Raw genomic sequence first — 24,996 nt, 5'->3', positions numbered from 1 at the left:
TTCCTTTACCTCAGCGCCCACTCTGCCAAGTCCTTTTAGTACTCAAGTTGAGATGGGGGTTGGGGTCCAGGGAAGAGGGCTATTCTTCCTGAGTCTCTTTCTGCTGGGCAGAGGACTGCGCACCGCAGCACTGCAGTCTCCTTCTCCTTGGACTTCCCCTGTATGGTTTGGACAAGGGGCAAGCTAGGCGCCCAGGGTCTCCAGTAACCCTTCACAGCGGGGTCAGGACAAGTAACCAAAAGGGGAGTAGTGGGGTGGATCATAAGGCAGCTTCCCAGTCCAGGAGGTCAACCCTAAGTCTAACCTCTTCCCACCCTTAGCTACAGCCTGTCCTCCAGCTGACTTCCACAGGTAGACAAAATGGCTGCCCCGCATTCCGCCTTTTATAGGCTGCCCTTCAATGGTCCAGCATGGACCAGAAGGTTCTGGAATGCCCTATGTTAGGCTATGGCCAAGTTCTGAGTGTGACAGTTGGGGCAGTTGGTGGCCACCATTTTAGGTGGTGCCAACTTTCCTGTCAGAACAGGCCCCTGGGCCTGAGGTAAAAGATTATGGGGGAAAGAAAGAACACCTATCCCCTTGACCAACACCTAAAAAAAGTAGTAGACACAAAAATATCAAGGGAGTGAGGGGCAAAAAGGGGACAAAATAAAGAATGATGAGGAGGGACTGCGCAAAAAAATCCAGACAGGTCTAACATGAGGCATACTCTAAATAAGGCCTCCGTTCCTTGAACTTGCCAATCCCCCAGGAAGTTTGTGTGTCTTTGGCGTCCCTCCAAAAGCCAAACTATATAACATCTAAAGGATGTCCCCAACTATCAATAAGAATAGGACAAAAGTTCCAAAATATTGAAAAATTCCACCCACAGAGCAGCTCAACTGATTTTTTATTTATTTATTCCCTCCAAAAGTCAAAACCCTGTAAAGACATCTGGGAAATAAAGGAAGCAAAGTATATCTGTTTTGTGATAGTGAGCATATTTTTCTTTGCAGGTGTAGGTGCAAGCTTATAATAATAAGATCTCGAGTGTGAAGAGTTAAACCCATAAAAATAAGCAAACTTTTGTGCAAATGTAACTGGACTACCTTTTTGTGGTGTTAGGCAATGTTCCCATTAATGGCTAGGAAACATATTTCATGGGATACTTTCTTCGTGCAAGAAATGATGACCATAGTGTTGGTAACAGTCAAAATCAGATGTATCATCATACAATTCATTACTGGAAAATGCAGCAGATTGTTCTAAATCAGACAGCATAGTATTTACAGTTTCAAAATCCGAATCATCATAGAATGTACTGGAGGTGATGATATTACTTAAAGACATTTTAAACAAGTGTGGCATTTTCAAAAGTTCAGTTGGACCATGTACATAATATGAAACCCTATCCCAAACTATTCCTTCTTGAACTGGAACTGCTGTAATGTTCACTAAGGACAGGTCTATTTGTTCGTGGTGCAATGATACGTTTGGTTTCAGGACCAAGTTTACATGTGGTACTGCGGAGCATTCTGGGAGATATTGTCCATGCACGAGCAGGAAAAAGACAGTCACTGCACATATCCAAAGGACTATAAAAAGCAGACCAATTGCAATCCACAGCTGTAGCGGAGAACCAAAGTAAGTCTTTTTCAGCCAAAGGTAGAAATCCCATAGTTTTTGTTTGTGGGAAACAGGAGCTGGTGGTGACTTGGGCTCCCTTGGATCCAGAGACAAAGTATTGAAATCAATGAAGTCGCCAGATGCAGTTCGATCTATCTTTGGTAGCTCAGCAGGTTCTGTAGAACTGGCAGATGGCTTGTTTCGAGACATATTCACATAGATGTCGGTATTAGGCTGAATTGAGATCTGTGTTTCATTTTGTATTTTGTTGCTGTTCAATTTCAACAGGCACAAGTTCCATTCCATTGTTAACTCCTTCACTTCATAGAGTAGAATCTTCAAAGGTTATTAATCTTTCTGTCTGAACTTCCTGTATGTTAGCGAGAGGAGATCGGCGGCTTGCCAGGAGCCCATGCGGCCTACTATTCAGTATGGGCCACATAATGTGATTTGATCAGATCAATGGAAAAAATCTCTTTTCTTTCTTGCCGGCAAGGGGCGAAAAAAGTACTGTTCTTGTGCCTTCGAAAGCCAGGACTGTTACGGTCACTCTGTAAGATGGCCCAAATTATTTTTGTCCACAATCTTTTCACTGACCAGGTCCCCAATCTTCAGGACCCAGGCAGGTCTTGCCGGAACACCTTTCACTTCCCCAGTAGTGGTGCGTTTTACTTGGAAGTTGCTTTGTAATGCCTGTAAAACAGCCAAACAATCATTGATGTCAAATTGTTTTTCATCCATCCACTGTGCTGTCACAATCAAGGTCGGGTACCCATATTCTAGTCCCAAACAGGACTTCATATGGAGTAGGGCCTCCTAAGGAACTTCTTGACATGTTACTAAGTGCCCTCTGGACATCATATAGGTGATTGACCCAACTGCCACCCAAGCCTAATAACCTTGCTGTTAAGGATTGCTTTAAGACCTGGTTTCTCCTCTCCACAATAGAATTTCCCTCGGAATGATATGAAGAGGAGTACCACAAGACGACACCATAACTTCCCATGGCATCTTTGTAAGCCCGAGAGCTAAACACAGGGCCACTGTCAGAATGTATTGTGGCAGTTGCGTATGTCCCTATAAAAACTTGCAAATCCTTTATAACAGTTTGAGCGTCAGTGGTGCACTGCTGCCAAACCCACAGGAATCTCGAGCATGAATCCACTGCCACTAAGATATATCTGTAAGCCCTGTCAGATTGTAAGGGGCTGCAATAGTCCAAATAGACACATGCGAGAGGTCTGTCGGATATCAGTAGTGGTGTCTGCGGTGGACGTGCTATGGTGGAACCTTTTATCTGCTGACAGATGTCGCACTTAAGAACAAAGCCCTTGGGCGGTGTGGCCAAGGTGACGGCAAAAGTGGTCGCACATCTTTGAGCTACACTCAGACCGCCGGCAAAATCCTGTCCTTACCTTGCCTGGCCTAATATATTCTGCAGAAACGGCGGCAGAAAGATTCCCGCACTGTTTACCGAGCACACCGGAGCTATTGGGCGACCTGCAGGGCCGCTGTGGGGACCGAGTCCTGCATGTTCCATGCTGAGCCCGTGAGGTCCAGCAACCCCGGATAGAGACGCTGCGCCTCAGTACAGGCTGCCGCCTACTTGGCCTGCACGCGCACTGCAGCCCTCATCAGTGATCAGGGAATCCGGCAGCTCCCGACTTCACTATTGCAACACCGAAGACCTAAACTGTTTCGCATACAAACTTGCCTCAGAAACACGCTGCAATGCTGGAGACATTGCTCCGGGAAGTAGGTATGCTGGACTGCACAGCCTGTGACCACTATAACCTGCCCTGAGGTGGGGGAGCCTCCGAAGTGGCCCGAGCCCGGTGGGTTACTGAGACCCCCTCTGGGGGGAAAGCGGGGGCGCAGCATGGACATCGGCCCTTCTTAATTTTACACTAGGCAGAGCCACCTGGGCCTAGGCCTCCACCCTTCAACAGGCACACACGGGCGATCCACTTGGGCTCCGCGTTTGCCAACACAGTGCTTGCCACCCACACCCCTTTGAGAGCTGCGGGGGTCTCGGTGTGGTGGAATCCTAGAACAACCTTGGGACCCACGCTTGTTGGGGGCGGGGAGCCAGTGAGGAAAAGGCCCATAATCTTGTCAGTTCTTGGACCTCGTGGCTCTGGGCCTGCCACCCGTGCCGACTGGGGGAGGGGTCCCCTGAAGCACCTCCACTGCCACAGACAGGGCCCCAGTGCGTGGGGCACCTTTTAAACAGTTTGCTGTGCACTCCCACCCAGGCTGACCGTGACACTTCGCCCTCACGTCCCTGTACTGCCATGTGAGCCGGCCTGGGCACGCTTCTCACACGTGGGCTGGTCCTGAAGCCTGGTGACTCCTGACGCACTGTTGGGAGCCCACGGATATGTCGCGCAGCTCTTTGCCCCGGAAACCTCCACTGCTGCCGGCCCACCGTATCTGGCCCTCTACCTCCTGGGGACGACGCAATGAGCAAGCCCAGAGCAGAGAAGTCCCAGGCACAACCCCCGGAAGTGGAACCGGCACCCCAGGCCCAAAGAGTGCTGAACACCTGGGGCCCTCTGCCCTAGGAGACCACAATGATCCTTCGCACAGACAAGACAAGCTGTTGGTGGTGTTACTCGAAATTAAAACCACCCTAGGCATGAAGATTTAATTCCCAAGCATCAATATGGGGTACCTCAGGAGGACCACAAGAAGCTGAAGGGCCAGGTGGAAGAGTCTGAATCCACACTGGCATCACTACGCCTCATGGTGACCGCGGCGGCCATCCAGCTGCAATCCCTCCAACAGGAGGTGGACTTTCTGAGAGAGTGCATGGAGGACCAGGATAGTGGAGCCTGTAGGGGCCGTGGCAGAGGTCAGATACGACGTCCAACGCAGACACAATTGGCCCAGGAAAGTGCACAGGCCATCATAATTGAGAAACGCGTAGGTAGCCCCACATCCTCCCCAAGACTGGACTCTGACGCGACTATGAACTGGACACTACCCATTATGGCCTCACAGCTCGAGGCGCTCTCAGGGGGTGGCCTGGCCCTCACCCGGCAGACCGCAGATGCACTGGGCGAACATTCGTGATCCATCCTCTTCATTCTTTCTATGGCCCAGCAGGGCTCTGCTCTGGGCACCCTTAAAGGCTAATTTTCGGCCATTGCGGCCTTTCTTCGCCTTCCTAATCAGCCTTCTCTTTTCAAGTCCCTTATTGTAAATAGATTTCTTAACAACATTACTCACCTCTTTCCTCCTATTCCTTTTGTAATGCCCCATTGGGAGTTGAACCTGGTCTTAACTTAACTCATGTGTGCTCCTTCCGAGCCACCTCATAATTGTCCTCTCAGACTCTTGACCTTAAATACTGCTTTTCTGGTTGCCATCACATCTGCTAACAGGGTGGGTGAGCTCCAGGCTCTTTCGTCAAAACCTCCTTTCCTTGCTGTTCATCTGGACAAGGTTGTCCTTGTAACTAGACCTTCTTTTCTTCCCAAAGTGGTTACCTCTTTCCATAAAGGACAGACTATCACTTTGCCCACCTTCTTCCCGCACCCTTCCCAGGAAGAGTAGGAGAGACTCCACCGTCTGTATCCAAAACATGCATTATCCTTTTATTTGGATCGCACAAAACAATTCTGGGTGCATGATCAACACTTTGTTGGCTATGTGGGCTCCAAGAAAGGTCGGGCTGTGCAAAAACGGACCATCTCTCTATGGGTCGTCCTTTGCATTAAGATCTGCTACTCTTTGGCGAAAAAGGAGCCTCCGATAGGAGTGCACACCCATCCCCCTCTGTGACATCTGTCAGGCAGCCATGTGGGCATCACTGCACACGTTCACTAAGCATTACTGCCTGGATAGTCCGGTCTGGAGAGATGGCTTCTTTGGCCTTTCTGTTCTCCAGGATTTTCTGGTGTGAACTTAGTTTGCAGTCCCACCACAAGGGTTGATAATCCTGGGGTATCTATTCTAAAGTAAGGAATATATAACTAATAGTCTTTCAGATGAACAAGTTACTTACCTATGGTAATGATATATCTGTAAGAGACATATATTAGTTATAGATTCCTTCCCGCCCCACCCATCTTCCCCATTCTGCGAACTGACTTCTATAGTTAGGGACTCCCTTTCAGGGCCCTAGTTTTGTGCACCAGTGGTCAGTGTCTTGCATGGCTCTGTGCTTCTGGTGTGGAATGTTGTGTAAAGACCTGACATCACCACACAAGGGCGGCATCTAAATCAGATGTTTATATAAAACAGAACCTGTGCTAAGCAATATCTTTTATATCCTTTGTGCAGAAAGCAGTTGGGGCATTGGAGTTCCAAACAGGAAAATCAGATCTTTTAGCTTCCTTTTTGGGTGTCCAGGAACACTTGGAGACAAAGTCGCTTTTTCTTCTAGTCAGAATGTTAAGTAGAAGCAATAGGACTAATCTAGCAATAGCCATTCATAAAAACATTCAAACTCTTTTCAAAGGTTTAAATGATATTAGGTACTTCAAAAGCTGTAAGTACTACGTATTTTCATCAAAAATTCCAAAGTCTTCTCTGCACTCGCGCATCTGGAAGCGTCTCAGGAACTTGCCGTCCAAATGTCGCAGTCTAATACAGAGCGCTCTGTTCAGACCTCAGGGAAAGCTACGTCGAAACGCCTCAAAAAAGACCCTCCATCACCGTCAGGCTCAACTTCAGCTGTATCTATGGAGCTATTGTTGGAGGAGATACATGCTCTTTGACCTTTCATGGAGGAAACCAACTCTAAGTTGCAGGTCTTAACTGATAACTGGTCACAGATGGATGCGAGAGTGACGACTGTGGAACACTCCATATCTCCTCTTCAGGAATCATCCTCTAAGGTGACGCACATGCAGTCGCAGATTTCCTCTCTCCAGAAGCAGGTCGAGGAGCTTGAGAATCGAAATCGACGCAACAACCTCCGTATATACGGCCTGGCGGAGAATTGTGAGGGGACTGACCCCGTTGCTTTTTTCAAATCTTTCCTGCCTAAGCTCCTTCATCTACCTGAGGGAACCACGCTTAATATTCAACGAGCACATAGGCTTGGCCGCATTTCTTCCTCTTCCTCTGCCTCTTCCAGACCACGAGGTGTCATCATGTACTTTCTGGAATATACCGACCTTCTCAAAGTTTTATCGGCAGCCAGCGCTTCTCCTCGCCTCACATGGTCAGGATCTACCCTCTTCTTTGCGCAGGATTACGCTAGAGCCACAGCCAGCCGCCGTAAAGCTTTCTTGGATATGCGACCGGAGCTCCGATCCATTGGCGCCAGATATGGCCTCTTCCACCCTTGTCTCTTCAGAGTCACTCACAACAACAAAACGATGACCTACGAGGATCCTGTTCGTCTTCGGAGCTTCCTTAATTCCTGTCAAACATCTGAAATGGACCTCTCCAGCTCATCGTCAGCTTTTCCTCCATGACTTTCATAACTCACTATTTTGGTTTATTCATTAGTTCGCATAGTTTGTGTTGATTTTTCATATGATTGTTCACATCATGTCGTTCCTACCCTTCTCCTATCTGAATTCTTTCCCTTTATGCTTGTTCTCTTCTAATCTCATCATATATTAATTATTTTTTTTTTTTTACTTTTCCCACTTATCCTAGTATCTCGTTTCTACCAGTAAACCTCGTGATGTTTTGATCTCCTCAACTCTTTTGTCTCTTTTTCTCCCACAGGTTTTCAAGTTAATAGTATGTCCTTCCCTTGGTTTGATGGTTCGTTTACATCGGTTGTACCGCCTCCCCCAGTGGGCGCTCCCCCCTCCAGTCTTCTCTTCTCGTCTCCCCTACCCCGTGATCGCCCTTCCTCAGTTCCACCCTTCGTAAGTATGTTTCCCTCCCTTTCCTTGTTCTTCGATATTCCCTTATTGTCTTTGATCTTGTTCTTATCTCTAGTTTTTCTCTGTTCAAAGGTGTCTTCTCTCCCTCTCTCTCCTCCACTTTTATGTCTTTACCTTTTTCATACTTTTCTTCTTCGCATCTTTAGTCCTCTACTTTATTTCTTCATTCCTTTGACTCTCATTACCACTTTTCCATTCCACATATTTGCTCTTTATTTGCATTCTTTCCTCTCTTTTTTCTCTTTCTTTCTTTTTTCTGATCCTTTCCCTGCTGCTTATCTTATGTTCTGTTCTTGACCTTGTCCCTTTTTTTATTAACCCCTCTCTCTTCATCTCTTCTTATTTCCTTTTGGCATATTCCTTCTTTGTTTTTTCTCATTCTTCTAGCACTCTTCCTGTTTCTTCACTTGTACTTCCTCCTTGCTATTTTTCAACTTCTTGATATCTTATCTCTTTTTGACTTTCATATTCTCTTTACTCACTTTACTATTCTGGGCACTTATTACTCTCCTTTCTTTATTGATACTTTATTATTCATTTTCATGATATGTCGTTAAAAATAGTTACATGGAATGTTAAGGGCGTTAATTCTCCCATCAAGCGACAGGGAATTTTGTCACACCTTGCACGCTTGAATGTTGATATTGCTTTTTTGCAAGAGACTCATTTATCTGCTGAAGAGTCTGCTAAATTGAAAAGAAGTTGGGTGGGTGATGTATATTACTCTCCAGGGGATGGTAGGCGTAATGGAGTAGCCATTTTATGTCACAAAAATCTCTCTCACTCTTTGCTTAATCAAGAATCAGATGATGTTGGTCGCTGGACATTTGTTAAGCTTTCTATTAAGAATGTTCCAATTTCCCTTTTAAATGTCTATGCCCCCACTACCGGCGATCCTACTTTCTGGTACACCTTTTCCCAGCATATCACCAGATTTATTGATAGTAACTTTATCTTAGCGGGAGATTGCAACCAACCCCTTGATCCCTTTTTGGATAGGCACTCCAAGGCTCATTTTATTCCCAATAAGTCACATAAACTTTTCTCTCAGGCTATCTCGCAACATAAACTTATTGATGCCTGGCGTTTATGTAATCCAGTGTTGCAGGAATTCACCTTTTACTCTCCCTGTCATCACTCCCAATCCCGGATTTATTACATTTTTGTTTCTCATGATATTGCCCAAACCCTCACTCATGCAGAAATTGGACCGATACTGCTTTCAGACCATGCCCTCACTTTAGTTCAACTTGACATACTCCCTAAATCAGTTGGACCCAAGCGATGGCGTTTTAATAATTCCCTTCTCTTGGACCCCAAGTTCACTGCATCCTTTACTGAATTTTCTGATGAATTTTTTTCACTTAACGATACTCCCTCCATCCCCAAGCACACCATTTGGGATGCCTTCAAGGCTGCAGCAAGAGATTTTATTATTGGATTCGTGGCACGGAGAGCTGCTCGTAGCTTTACGGCTACTCTCCTCCTTGACATTAAGAGATTGGAGCATTCTTATTTTACCTCCCGTTCGCAGGATAGCTTAACAGCCTTGATTAATGCCAAAATGAAATTTAACAAAAAGTAAACGGATGACGCATCTTTATATTTATTGAAATCGAGTGCGAAGTTTTACGGGGGTAAAAATAAGGCTGGGAAGATTCTTGCTAATTATTTGAAAGTAAAGCATAACAAGTTAAATATCGAAACCATCTATGACACACACTCTGTTATCAAACATAAAGATACAGATATTCTTGCTGAATTTTCTGCCTTTTACAAAACCTTATATTCTTCCGAAACCCAACCCTCCTCTCAATCCCTAGACCGTTTTTTCTCCAATATTCAAAAACCAGCTCACTTCCCGCTTGACCTATCCCATCTAGAGCTTAATATCTCTCAACGAGAGTTACTTGCGGCACTTCAGAATCTCCAGAAAGATAAAGCTCCTGGGCCGGATGGCTTTACTGTTGAATTTTTCCTTCACTTCTCAAAACTTCTCATCCCTAAACTACACTTCCTCATTGACGCTTTCCTCACCCTGGGTTCTTCCTCAGGCTCTTTCTCTGATGCACATATCTGCCTCATACCCAAGGAGGGAAAAGACTCTCAACATTGTAAGAATTATAGGCCAATCTCCTTGGTTAACATTGATTATAAAATATTTGCGAAATCTCTTGCAGCACGTCTTGATCTTCTTCTCCCGGATCTTCTGGGTGAGGAACAATCAGGCTTTGTCAAGGGACGCTTTATCACTGACAACACCAGACTGCTATTTAATATTTGATCTAAGTCCCGTCATTTGCCCCATTCCCTTGCGGCCATTGCCCTTGATGCTGAAAAGGCATTCTATAGGGTTGAATGGACCTATCTTTTCCACACCCTTCATTGGTTTGGTTTTGGTCCCAAATTTATTTCTTTGATCTCCTTACTTTACTCCAATCCGCGTGCAGCTGTTTGTGTTAATGGTCAAATCTCCTCTTTTTTTGATTTGGGAAGGGGTGTTCGTCAAGGATGTCCATTATCTCCTTTTCTTTTTAATTTAGCCTTAGAACCCTTTCTATCCAAACTTCGTCAGAATCCTACAATTCAAGGCTTTCAAATATCAGATTCTCAAGTCAAGTTAGCCACATACGCGGATGAAATCCTTCTTTTTATTTCTAACCCCACTGATTCGATTCCCGCCTTCCTTGCTGAGGTGCATGAATACTCCCAAATATCTGGCTACAAACTTAATACTGATAAATGTGAGATCCTACCTTTAACGAAATTCACATTTAAACCCGATTTTACTGCCTCCAATTTCACTTGGAAATCCTCCCATAATCAATACCTTGGCCTGCATATTACACCTACCATTCCAGATACTGTTTCCCTCTGTCAATCCAAGTGCACCCAAAAATTAGTGGATTTAACGTCCAAGTGGCATCCTCTTTACTTGTCCTGGTGGGGACGCCTTGACACTATTAAAATGATGTTGTCTCCCATAGTCCTCTATACTATTTCCAACATTCCTGTATCCATTACTTCCAAATTCTTTAAAAAAATCAACTCCATTCTGATGTCCTTCCTTTGGAATAAGAAAAAGCCTAGAATGTCTCTTGCTTGATTGACTCGTCCTAAGACAGAGGGTGGAGTTAACTTTCCAAACTTTCCTGCTTACCATAAGGCGTTCCTATTACGGCAAGCTTCTTTCTGGCTGCAAGATCCCAGCACCCCTTGTCCTTTATGGGCTAAAATTGAACGTCTTCTTCTCTCTCCTTTTTCCTTTGCTGAGTATCTTTCCTTCTCCCGTACACCTTCTTCCATTTCCACTCCCATTCATAAGTTTACTACTAAACTGCTCCTATCCTCTTCCCATTCCCCTCCCACGACTATTGCTGATTTCCTTTCCTCCACCATTTGGCATAACACCACTCTACTTATTCGTAACAAACCTTTCTTTTGGAAAGCATGGCATCATAGGGGGCTGATATGGGTCTCTCAACTCTTTTCTCAATCCTCTTTCCTGTCTTTCACCACTCTCCGTTCCCTCTATGACTTACCAACCTCCTTCACTCGTAACTATCATTTACTTAGGGAGGCTGTACTAACAACTTACAATCAGCTCTCTCAGCTACATTCATCTCCTGCTTCCCCCACTCCCGTTTCTTTACTTCACTCATTTTTACGCAGGACTCCAACGGCCTCCTCCATTTATAAATACCTTCATACTACTCACTCTCCTAGGCCCAAATCCAAAGTAGAGGAATGTTGGGAACATGATCTCTTCACGTCATGGCCAATTTCACTACGGGACAAAATTTGGATTAAGATCCGTAAATCCTCTAGAGCGGCAACCCTGACACAGTCATTGTTTTTTATTTATAACAGACTCCTCTATACACCTTTTGACCTCCATAAGCGCTTCCCAAACACTCCTCATACATGCTGGTCCTGCTCATCCCCACAAGCAACTTTGTTTCATATGTTGTTCTTGTGTACTTCCGTTCATGCTTTTTGGTTACAGGTCTGGGCTCAAATTAACTTGATTTTTCACACATGTATCCCTTTCTCTCACATAAACATTTTCTTGGGCAGCCTTTCCCCTTGTTGGGATAATGTTGAACTAAAGCCTCAGATTATTGACTTGCTACTGGCCGCTGCATTCCAACAGATAACGGTAAATTGGAAAGACTCCTCTAATGTCTCCTTTAAGGCGTGGTGGTTTAATGTTTGCCATAACCACAGACTTGACACTGCTTTTGTTTTTCCGGCTCACATGGCCGCAAAGCGTTTGGACTTATGGCTCCCTGTTACGCTTTACTTGGATACTTGTGCTAATCGCTCATTCCGCCCACTGCCTTCGCAACAAGAAGTCCTCAAACCTCCTTAAATGCTCACTGCATTCCATTTTTTCTTTTCCTCATTGTATCATTCTTGCTTTTCTTCAGGTTCTTTATTGCTTTTATGATTAATGTTTATATGCTTTTTTCTTCTTTCATTCCAGTGCCCGGATTTTCCTTTTTTCCTTTTTGACATTTTTTGCAACCTTATGCTTGGCTTATTTATCATAATTCTCAATGTTTTATATTATATTGTACTTTGTATTGACACCTTGCTTTTCTCATTTTAATATCAAATAAAATATTTTGAACTTAAAAAAATCAAGTTTGTCATGAAACATAAACGGTTGATTAAAAATGGAAAAGTGCTTAGTGATTTATTTCACACATTTATTGTGGGCGAGCCGAGCCCTCACCTGGTTTGAAGTTGAACTTTAGTTTTTCTTTTTGGTGCTGAATCGTTGGTCACTCTGTCCTAGTGATGATGATCTGATCTTGCTCTTGTTCTTAGAAGTGAAGCTTCTGTCTGTTATGAGAAAAATGGTGCGTGTTAAAAAGCAAGCATTCATCAGTTGTGCCAAAAAGTGCAGCAAGACAACACCCTTCCCTGGAAAAAGGGACATTTTTACTTTAGAGTAGACAGTCACAAATTATTAGATTGGTTTCTGTATTCACATTTCTTCATTCCTAGACAAAATACTAGTGAGTGGTGTATGTATATGACATCTAACATTCTTAAATGTACTTTGTAGGTGGAACATCTGATGCCGGGCCAGCGCGGAGGTGGAGGAGGACACTTCTGGGGAGGAGGCGGTGCAAGTGCCGGAGGAAACTGCTGTGAGGGTTGCCACGGTAGTGGCGGGCAGTGGTAAGCTCTTATATTCCTTACTTATTGAGATTGCAGACTGCAGAGTGTGCTCTCTGCATGGGTGTAGTATATATGTTGTACAGTTAAGTTACTATACTGTTAAGAAGACTTTCAAATTTAGAACAAAGTTTTTATCAACCAGGTAGTAGCCTCCTCTAAATTTACTTCAACTCAGCGGTGAATTATTTTTCGAGATTCCAAATCACATCTGAGACGAACTTGATGGATGGGATGAACGAAAAGCGAAAGAAGGGTGTAAGTAAGTGAGGAAGGACGAGCAAGTTAAAAGTAATGATGGCTGACAAAGAAGAATGATACCTGTTTGATTGGTGCCCGAAGTGGCTGGGAAGGAATATGATGCATGGCTGGGTGAAGGATGAAGCAAGGATGGGTGGAAGGAGAACAGCCTGGGTGGGTGAAACAGAAACTGTATGTGTGCGCAATATATCCTTTGGTTGAAATTCAAGCAAGTCAAGCACGGATGTATGGCTTGCGGTTTCCCAAATAAAATGAAAAGGTTCTTTTCCCGTGAGAAAACGAAAGGTTTGTCCAGATGAGAGACATAAAGAATAATGATTGACATATAGTTTGAATTGGATGGATGCCTGGATCATGGTACTATCTGACTCTTAGATAGCATATGTGTATCTAGAGAGAGTAGACTGTCACTGGATGAAGTAAGTGTTACTGACCCAAGACCACCTCGCCTTCAGGAAGAAGCTCAAGACCTGGCTGTTCGGGCAGTAGCAGCACCCCCCACCCCCTGGCGCCTTGAGACCCTCCGGGTAAGTAGAGCGCTCTATAAATGCCTATGATTGATTGATTGATTACTTTGAAGAGCATGTAACACCGCACCTGCACGTCCGTTCCAGTGTAGGAAAGGCAAGGAAAAGAAGTTTTAATTTTGTCTGAATACCACCATGAATAGCAGTAGTTTGTATTGCAAGCACAGCATATATCCGGCTATTACGATGGCCACTCACTACCTCTGTTAATAAGTTTAGTAGAACTCGGTCATTCATGTGTGGATGTATCACTGTTCACTCAATAAAAAGCAAAGCACCTAAAGTCATCCCATATGTAAGCAAATACATACCATGTGCAGTGATAGATAATCAGATTATTTATCTTCTTCATTTTCCTTTTGTAGTATTTATTGGCACTGTAGGGTGAAAGTTAAATTAATTAAGCAGTAGCCCTTGTAACAGAGTATTCTCAGTGCCACCCGTAATAGAAAAGTAAGAGCATCACCACCTGCATGTACTGGACCGGTACAGTAACGCAAGTCTGTCTCACTCATCATGGCGGGCGTCTGTTTTTCTCGGGTGCAAGTTGACTGCCCTGGCATTATGCCGGCTTGCAGAAGTTAACGTACCAATTTTGCTAGACAAGAGAGAAGAAGAAGAATAAGACTGGTGTACTGTCAAAGTCGACTCTAATGGAGTGAGTCCATAGTGCTCGTAAAATTGATTCCTTAAACTCCCGCTAATGTTAGAGCAAGGATGAAGAAGTGGGAGGTTAGATAGATACTTGCCACAATAGTTATGTACTGCGCTTGCAAGTTGCTAGTTCTACTGTGACACAACTTTCTGATGAATCATTTTGTGTTAATCTTAAAGAGCATTGGTTACAGACTATGTCTTTCTTTCTTCATATAGATGCTCCTTCCATACCAACACGGAAGTAGCTGGCTAAAAGGGCCCGGCAACGGAGGCTGGAGGCGACTGTCACCGAATATCGGCGGCTGGTGGCCCAGGAGGAGGGGGACACGCAGTCGACCACAACATCGACCGGGACAGCTGCATCCTCCTCCGCGCTCCCTGGGTCAGCCAGTCAGCGCAGCAGGTCTCCAGCGGTACGGAGCCGGGGTACCGCAGCCACCCGCCACCGCCGAGCAGCAAAAAAATCAGCTGCCCCCCCCACAGCAGTACCAAAAAAAGGTTGCACCGCCTTCACTCAGGGTGTCCTACCTCGAGCAGGAGCTGTTGGAACACCAAAACCCTGCTCGTGACCCTCCGCAAGGAGCATGCCGACCTGGCCCAAAAAGTGAACAGCAGCCAGCAGTAGGAGGAGACTGTCCCTTGCCCCTTTTTTAAAGACTTCTGGGGGGTGGGAATTGGGAGTTGGGTTTTTTGGACTTTTCACGGACATTCGTTGGGTTAGGGAGGGGGGGTGGGTTGGGTCTTGCGGGAGATTATGTTAGGGATATAAATATAATTTAAACTTTATCTTAGCATACGTGTTTTTTACTGCTTTTGAGGCTGGTGGGTGGGGGTTTAACAGTAAGTTTGTTTTCCTGAAACTTAAGTGGCATCTTGATTCAAGTTGTGTAAGTAATTGCCCAAATGTTTTCAAAACTAAGTGCCTCTCACAGAGTAAGTGAATTCAATAGTCTTAGGACTTTACTAGTACTACCGTCAGTCTCTCGTCTCTCCTAATACTCCATTATACTACCTCCCCCCAAACGCTTATCTTACCTGTAATTTGTGTTTGGAAATAGGGCTAGGCACAGGGCTGGCTGCATGGGAAATGGCGATTAAGGTTGGCAATCCTGGGCGGATGAAATGTCATCATTGCGGTGGTACTTGTGGTGTTACACAGTGGCAGTTGCAGCATATGAAAAAAAATGAAAATGAAACCTTGTTTGTCCTTACCGTAGCATTAGAACGGTACGATAGAGATATAGCAGGTGACAGTACACTAGAACAGTGCCACAATGTAGCCTAACAAATGGTAAAGTATTGAAAGTATAACTACTACTTGCGTTGAATTTCTTTGACATTAGAACTGAAGGTGAAGGACACAGCAGCGTAATCATTTGCCACGTCTAGGAGGAGGATGTTCTTGATGATCAATCAAGTTGATGGTGCACATGAAAATCTGCTTTCATTTGCCAATAGTCATGGGTCTGTGTCAAGCTGAGTAAGAATATATCCTCGGATTCCTTCACCAGCCTGTTGCTATGACCTTATCCTCCCCAGCAAGTGTGTGGAATTATTGCTGTCATTTAGTCACACATCAATCAAAACCACACAGCCCGGGGGAAGAGGGTTAGGGTTTGGAAAATGGATGGGAATGGGGTTTTTTGGGAAAGTTTTGTTGAGAGAAGAAAAAAAAAGCACAGCATGGACAAACAATAATTGAAGATAAACAAATCTTTGGGTACAAAGCTATCCATAAATCTTTTAAGTGACATAATGGAAGTGCATGCACTACTGCATGCATGGTTACTGAAAAGTAAGTAGTACTTTCGACAACCGTGAATGAAAGAATGCGACAGTACAGGGCTGCAGTAATTATGCGTTTTCGCTTGCCTATCTCTGCACTCAGAAAAACACTTCGTACATTAAATTAGGTTTGAAAAAGAGCAGAAGTAAAACCTATGCAATGGCTGTAGGGATGAATTTAGAAGCAGAGATCAAAGAAGTTCACAGCAATAACATTACTTAAAAGATAATTAGAAAAGAACGGATACTGTATCTGTATGTTGTTGTAGTTGTCCTGTTGAATTTGGGAAGTTGCATGCATTCAACCATTCCTTTTAGTAGCGGGACTCCTCCATTCCATCTGACGCTCCGTCCATCAATGTTGGTGACCAGAAGACACCCTGTCCACTGCCTGCCTGGCGGATGCTGAATTGCGGCTCGCTAATGTGAAGCCTGACTTCATCCTTTTTTTCCCATTGCACAGGCTGAAACCCGGCCTGTAATTATTGATGGAAAAACAGGAAGTGATATTAGAACACCACTGACAAATAAATATAAGGTATGTACGCTGTGTAGTACAAAAGGTCACACTTTGAGTTTCCTAATAGACAGTACAATATTTTTGAAAGTGCGTACTCTGTCTGAGTCTCCTTTTGAAGGATAAATAAGTATGGGTGAATTAATTTAGCGGATCTTTCCCCTCAAGCTAGGTGTACTGTAAACTGTGTTTTAGAACAAAATTAGACCTTCCCAGCAGTGCTCCCAGACCCTTACTAAACCCAGTCTCAAAAATGTAAAAGACCCCCAATCAGATCTCGAAAAACGTGTGATACTGCTACCTGTCAGAGGCCTAGTAGAAAATGGTGAAAAACGTACTTTGAAAGTAAAGTAGGCCCAAATCCCCCCTTACCCACCATGGATTGTATTCAAACCACTTGCAAGCAAGCAAAAGTATCCATACCCAGCATTGCTCCAAGACTCACAAACCCCCCCACAAACACCAGGAACCCCCACAAACAGCCCCCCGAAAACGGTAGAGTGAGCGAAATCTCAGAAAATGCAAAAACTTTTTCCCCAGGGATTGTTTCCAAAACACTTTCTTTCGGGTATTAGACCTTCCCAGCAATGGCCCCAGAACTGTCAACCCGGGCGAAAACAAGTTTAACACCCCCAACAAGCCAAAAGGCAAAACCCGGGAAAAGCCACACTTAGAAAACTTTGGGCCTACCTGGAATTCAGTCCAAATGCGCTCTGCAGCTAGGCCCCAACTCCCCTTTTCCACCATGGATTTCCTGTAAAACAAATGCAATCAATATTATAATGTGCCAGCAGTGCTCGCAGACCCTAAAACCCACCCCCAACAACCTAAAAGCCCCCCAAACAGCACCCCAAAGACAGGCAAGTGATCAAAAGCGTAAAAACTTTTTCTGCTCCGATTTTCTCCAAACCACTTTTAGCCGGTATTACACCTTCCAAGCAAGGCCCCCAGATCCGTGAACTTGGGCAAAAAAAAGTTTACCCCCCCCCAAAAAACGAAAAGCAAAACCGGGAAAAGCCACACTTAGGAAACTTTGGGCCTACCTGGAATGCACTCCAAACGAGCTCTGCAGCTAGGCCCTAACTCCCCTTTTCCACCACGGATTTTCTGAAAAACAAATGCAATCAACATTAGACTGTGGCAGCAGTGCTCCCAGACCCCAAAACCCACCCCCAAAAACCTGGAATCCCCCCAAACAGAACCCCAAAGACAGGCAAGTGAGCAAAAACGCAATATACTTTTTCACCTCCGATTTTTTCCAAACCACTTTTATCCGGTATTAGACCTTCACAGCAATGCCCCAGACCCGTCAACTCACCCGCAAAGAAGTAGAACACCCTCATAAGTGCAGAGTCTTTCTTCATTGGGCATAATCCAGCCATCTGCTTTGAGGGAAATAGGAGTCTGGAGTAGGAGGATAGAGGAGCATGTTCTTGTGAACTTGTGAACCTGAGGAATGTAGACTGCGGCACCTTCAAATCAATAAGCAAATAAGTGAAGACAGTTCTGCTGATGGGCTTGCTTTTGTGATTAAAGTTTTTTTTATATAGATTTTGCAAAACAAAGAAAGACAGACACACAGTAATAAAAGTGAATAAGGATGAAAAAGAAAGTTAGTGATTCATTGACTCATTTTCAGGGCTCGGTGTCAGGGAAGAAGAGCTCGTCCTCAAACTCTGCGAATTCAGACGGGAGTAGGTCAGTTAACAGAGAAGAACTTCCCTCATCTAAGTTGGTGTCCTCCTCGTCTTCTTCCTGCGCGCATTCTCGAATTTTGTAATCTGGTGGTATGAAGTGGTGATTCATCTTGATCATTGTTAACCTCTCCACATTTTTGGGCGAGAGGCGGGTCCTTTTGGAAGTTTCAATGCCACCAGCAGCACTGAAAACACGTTCAGAAGACACGCTTGCGAGTGGGCAAGACAAGTAATTTATAGCCAGGTTGGTGATCTCTGGCCACACATCTCTTTTCCTATGCCAATACGCCAATGGGTCATGATGAACATAGACCTCTGTTGAGTCATTCAGATAGGCATGCACCATCGACTCAAGGTTCTCCAGGGTTCCTCCACTTTGCTTACTTTTTTCTGGGACCTTTTGAGAAGCAGACCCAAGCTGAGTTAGCCAATCCTCCTCTTCACACAATATTACTGTTGTGTCTGGTGCAGATGATACGGTTGCTGGTGTCGGTAACGGCTGAGAGGGAAAATCACTCACTTCTGCCACAGCCACAGATGCAGAAGTGGATTTTTTTTTACTCCGGATGGCCTGCTGATGCTGATGTACTGCCTTTTCCTTCAATTTCCTGCCGTTCTCTTTCAAACCGAGTGGCTGACACAGCTAGACAATGTTTGTACTTTGTAACATCTGCGTCATCAAAAGGAAAGAATACTTTGCCTGCCACTGCCTTTTTGTACCGTGGATCCAGAGTAGTAGCAGAAATGTAATGCTGTTCTGTCTGGATCTTTTCAAGATGTTCATCGCGAAGTAGGCGCTGTAATAACTTCTCCGCCAACTCAAATGCTTCTTGCTTTCCATCTTTTTGAAACGTAGAAGACACCGCCTTCAGTTTGTCCTCTAGCATGCGCAACAATGGGATAGCTTTTTCCCAAATTACAGTCCTCCCTGCTGACTGCACTCGTGAAGACCTCAAAAGGACAAAGCATGTCTGTCAGGCTTTTAACTAGCTCCCATTGCTCCACCTGTATCAGGTCTATCATAGGTGTACCCAGTTTAAAGAAATACTGATCGACTACCGCATACTGCTCATACAGATGCTCAAGCATGTAGAAGGTTGAGTTCCAACGTGTTACCACGTCCTGGATGAGTGCTTTCACTGGCACTTTACGTTCATATTGCAGGCACCTCAGCTGCTTCCGGGCCTTAAAAGAATGGTTGAAATGTGTGCACATTCTTCGGCAGGTGGTCAGTAACTCGTAGACTGGACTTTCTTCATGCAAGAATTTTTTAACAACCAGGTTTATACAGTGCGCCAAACATGGCACTCTGAAATAGTTACCCATATCCATGGCCTTAACTACATTGGCGCCATTATCCGTGGAAACATAACCAATCATGCGTTTTCTTGGGGACAGCCATTGAAAGACCTTTGTGTTAAACTCATGCAAAATGTTTTCTGCTGTATGAGTTTTCTCCATGGCAAACATGGCTACTGTTGCATGTTTCCGAGCAGGTTTATAAACTTTGTCCGTGTCAACACCTGCGTTTAGCTTTGCTTTAACCCCTGAAAAAGAGACCCAGTGTGCAGTGATGCACATGTAATCAAGGGCTTGGCAACTGATCCACATGTCTGTTGTCAGATGTATAGTGTGAACAGCACTCTTCTGCAAAGCTGCCCCAATCACCTCCAGCACATCTTCATGAAGTGCTGGAACCGCAACTCTGGCAAAATAGAACCGGCTAGGAACCTTCCATTTAGGGAAGAGCGTTGCCACCATTTCAAGAAAACCCACCCCTTCCACAAAAGAAAAAGGGAGAAGGTCCAGCGCTAGCATTTTAGCCAGCTTAGTGTTATACAGACGCGCCGTTGGGTGGTTGCGTTCAAATGGCGCATCTGAAAACAACATGCTTCTAATGGTGGGCTGAACCATTTTACGGGATGATGATTGTCTTTTTCGACCCAGTTACGCTCAGTGATGATGATGAACTTTTTCGCATTGGTGTCTCACTCTCTCCCACACTCTTAGTGTGGCTCATATATCTTGCAGGGGGTGTGCTGCTGACAGGGGTACTGGGTGTAACTGAAGAAATGTTTGACGCTTCTTCCTCCTCGTCATCATCAGATGAAACATCAACGGATACAATTTGTTGACTTGCAATTCGGGCTGCCTTGATCTCCCTTAGGTGCGCATGCCATTTGACAGTGTGCTGTCTTTCAAGATGACCTCTCTGGCCTCCGCTACCATAGTTGGTACAAAGCTTACCACGACTAACTCGAACCTTACAAATGGTACAAATGGCTATGTTTTCCCTTGTTGGGCTAACACTAAAGAAGTCCCAAACTGCGGACTTCAAATGTCTGTGGGGGGCGGAGGAGGCAATACTGGGAATGCTAATGCCAGATGAAGTGGAGGATGTGTGTTGCCGAAATTTACTACGTTGTGCACTTATAGCACCACTAATTGAGGAAATGGAGGTCGAGGTGGATGGAGGTCCCTTCTGGCGAGAAAATATGTTAGCTGTAGGTGGTGGTGTACTAGTTAACTGCATTGGTGGTGGTCCCATTGACACGTCGCCAACATCACGCTCAGCAGCATTTCGGGATAGGGTAAAAATGTCTGTTTGCTGCATGCCCGCTGTGGCTGGAGTGACGTCTATGATGACTGCGTCGTCATCGTGAGAGTCTTCATCAGCAGGAGTATACGCCACTTCTTGTTCAGCGTCATCATCACACTCCATAACTATGAGACTTTCGGGGACCTTCCTTTTACGCTTAGCTACCTTTGTCAGATCATGGTCTGCCTCACTCTCAGACAGCACTGGTGGTTCCCAATTTTGATCCATATCATCAGAAGGAAGGGGGCTTGAAGAAGATGTAGACACCATCCTTGATCTTTTCCTTGCTGGGGATCTGGAAGACAATGAATCATCAGGAGGAGTGGCTTCCTCAGATGATACCTCGGCTTCAATGTCGATTTCCTGATGTGCCCCTCCTTCGGGAGGAACAACTATTGTGGGCACTTGTGCCGCTCCATGCACCTCTGCTTGCGCCTCTCCTTGCTCCGCCTCTCCTTCCACATGTACTTGGGGTTGTACTTGCACATGTGGTTGTTGTTGCGGCTGTGGTTGTTGAACACTCGTCAGATGAGTTACAACAACCTGTGTTGATTGAGGGATGCTGCTACTTTCTTGCGATGAGCCAACATCACTGGTCGATGGTGATTGAACAACTATACTGGCTGCCTCTGCAGCACTCAAGGGCTTGGACCTAAGTTGGCGTGGTGGTGGTGCCACTGAGCCCAATGGAGCGGAGGTGCTGCTCCCAGCTTGGTCCCCAGCAGACCCCGCTGCTGCTGCAGGCGTACTTTTTTTTCCCGAAAAAATGTGGTGGTCGGCACACCAGTCTCCTTGGTAAGTGGCGCCACTTGCTTCTTCTGCTCCTTACTGGCAACTTTCTTGCTAGAGGAGCTACGGGCAACTTTTTTTGGGGCCATCTTCTTCAGATGTCAGAACAGCAGGCCGCAGTTGCACAAGTTGCAGAGTTGTCTGTGGCCACACGTGACGTTGTGCTGCACACACCGCAGCAGGACTTCTTCCTGGCACTGATGAGGAACGATGAGGCTGATGATTCGTCTTTCTGCACCTAAAAGCAAACGAAGCCAGAGGAACATCAGTTAAATAAATGTTGCATATGTAGCGCTTCAATTAATAGTTTGTAAGTAAGCATTTTTATTATACCCACCCCCCAAAATGGAAAGACCAATAAAATGCACCACTGACAGAGTACCCCTGGGCATAATGGATGAAAGCATGGCAGACTGGGTGCAGGCCTATGGCACAACAAAGCACACTGTCTGGCTTCAAAATGGCCCCTAGAACCCACTCCCATGGCCAGGCCCTGCCTGGACCAGGCCTCAAAATGGCCCCCACCCACATGGACAGGCCCCCACCCCACTCCAAAAAGTCAAAAAACACACAAAAATCACCACAATCCAATGCCATCCATGCCCTCCATGATGTTTACATTAAAGAGACCCCACAGAAAGACTTAGTCCATGCACCTCTGAGTACCCCTGGGCAATAGGCCCCAACAAAAGCCAAAAAATCAAAAAACACACAAGAATCACCACAAATCAATGCCATCCATGCCCTCCATGATGTTTACATTAAAGAGACCCCACAGAAAGACTCAGTCCATGCACCACTGAGTACCCAAAAATTCGAAAAACACACAAAAATCACCACAATCCAATGCCATCCATGCCCTCAATCATGTTGAAATTCAAGACACCCCACAGAAAGACTCGGTCCATGCACCACTGAGTACCCCTGGGCATAATGGATGAAAGCATGGCAGACTGGGTGCAGGCCTATGGCACAACAAAGCACACTGCCTGGCTTCAAAATGGCCCCTAGACCCCCACCCACATGGCCAGGCCCTGCCTGGACCAGGCCTCAAAATGGCCCCCACCCACATGGACAGGCCCCCACCCCACCCCAAAAAGTCGAAAAACACACAAAAATCACCACAATCCAATGCCATCCATGCCCTCAATCATGTTGAAATTCAAGACACCCCACAGAAAGACTCAGTCCATGCACCACTGAGTACCCCTGGGCAAAAGGCCCCAACAACAGCCAAAAAATCGAAAAACACACAAAAATCACGACAATCCAATGCCATCCATGCCCTCCATGATGTTTACATTAAAGAGACCCCACAGAAAGACTCAGTCCATGCACCACTGAGTACCCCTGGGCAAAAGGCCCCAACAACAGCCCAAAAATCGAAAAACACACAAAAATCACCACAATCCAATGCCATCCATGTCCTCAATCATGTTGAAATTCAACAAAACAGTTGTATCATGCACCCATAACTAACCCTGGTCCTACAGGATACTGTGGCTACCCACAATATATTTTATTTAATGTTCTGAAAAAGTTCAAAAATTGTAGTTGCAGCAACTGTAATGCCCCAAACAAACTTACTTGTGAAATTTCTAATCCAAAAGTGATCCAAAGAAAGTCAAAAAGGCCTCAAATCCAAATATCCAGCAGCATCCACAAAAAGTAATCCTTCCAGGTCAAGATCCAAATCGAAGTGACCAGGACATGAACAAAGCACTGGGAGGAGCCTGCTGGACAGGAACAGGAAGTTGGAGACTGTGGGGCACTTCCTTCTTCCCCCCCCCCAAAATGGACTCTTTGCAAAAAAAAGTGCAGGCAAATGTCAACCTGAGGAGTTATTCTGATGAAAATCATCATTTTCAGAAGGTTTATGCAGCCTGCTGGTGGATTTCTTGTGCAGAATTGCAAATTTTGCAATTTCGCGAGCGCGAGATTGTTGCTGCCCGCCGCATCTACGTGTTCGCAATTGTTTACTCCCGCGATGCGTGATCACGGGCCTTTATGACTTACTCGCGTTGACAAACTCTCGCTGTGCAAGGTGGCGGGCAAACTCCCGCGGGATCACGCAGCAAGATCCAAAATGGCACAGCACACGCAAACATGGAGAAAAACAACTCTTCAAACGCTGAATGACGGTAAGACGACGCGCGCCGCAATATTGTATTTGTCAAGCGCGACCAAGCAAAAAAATCCGCTGCGTGCGAATTTGCGAATTTTCAGCAAATTCGCGAGAATTCGCGGATTGCGAATTTACCGAAAATCTGCAAATTCCGCGAGCGGAACGGATTTTACGCCCATGCTTAGTTGTCTCCTCCTACGGTGGCTACGGAGGAGGGAGAGTCTTAAACAGTGGTGTTGCGTAGGGCGGCCGAGGCCCTATACCTCAAGCTACCTACTGTCGCAGTCAGGAATAACCTCCTGACGGAGGTGCTTCAACCGGCAGCATGGTCTTCGGAGCTCCTGTTTCCATTTAATGAATACCTTACGGACGTCCATTTGGGCACCTGGTCCAGGCCCACCACAGGAACTCCTATGTATAGGATGGTTGCCCGACGCCACCGCCCGGTCCTGGGCAACCCCACTTTCCTCTCCCAACATCCCTCCCCGAGAGCTTTGTTGTCCAAGCCTCTGAGTCCCAGAGCGCATTCCCTACTGCACCACCGGACAAGGAATCCAAGAAGCTGGATCTGTTTGCGAAGAAGTTGTTTTCTTCCTCCAACTTAGGACTGTGGTCGGCAAACACCGCATGCCTCTTGTGCCGTTATTCCCCCTCCGTGTGGGATACGGTGGTGCAAGTGCTGCCTCAGTGTCCAGAGGAGGCCTGGCCCATGCTCTCCCATGCTTTTGCAGAGGTGAGAGGCGCAGCAAAGTTCGCCATTCACTGTGGACTGGACACTGCCGACTCACTGGGTAGGACCATTTCAACGTTGGTGGCGATTCGCCGTCACGCCTTTTTGAGGATGACTGGCTTTTCTAGGGATGTCCAGAACACCTTCATGGACATGCACTTTGATGGCCGTTGCCTGTTCGGTAACAAAGCAGATAATGAGCTAGAGCGCTTCAAGGACTCTCGGGCTACGGCCAAGTCCTTGGACCTCTCCACCACCACCCTGCACGGTCTGCTTTTCTCTCCTTTCGTGGCCACGGAAGGGGTTCCCCAACATTTTCATTTCAGAGCCACAGGCCAGCGCAAGCTGTTCAACCTCAGTGCGGCCGGGGACGTGGGAACCACCGTCGTGGTTCTGGGGACCAGGGGGCGGGACATTCCACCACAGATCCCTCTACAGCAGCCTCTTAACCCTCCTAGTCTGACCTTTCAGGCCCATTAAACACCAGTGGGCGGAATAATTCGCCATCACCTCCCCACTGGTCCACCATCACAACGGGCAGGTGGGTTTTGCAGATAATCTGAAGGGGCTACTCACTCCCCTTCGAGACTATCCCTCCAGCCATGCCACCCCAGTACCATCGCATGTCAGAGGATCATCTGGCCCGTCTCCAACAGGAAGTTACG

This window comes from Lissotriton helveticus, chromosome 6 (genome assembly GCF_964261635.1).
Source record: "Lissotriton helveticus chromosome 6, aLisHel1.1, whole genome shotgun sequence".
In the NCBI taxonomy this organism is placed as follows: domain Eukaryota; kingdom Metazoa; phylum Chordata; class Amphibia; order Caudata; family Salamandridae; genus Lissotriton; species Lissotriton helveticus.
This window is presented reverse-complemented; position numbering follows the sequence as displayed.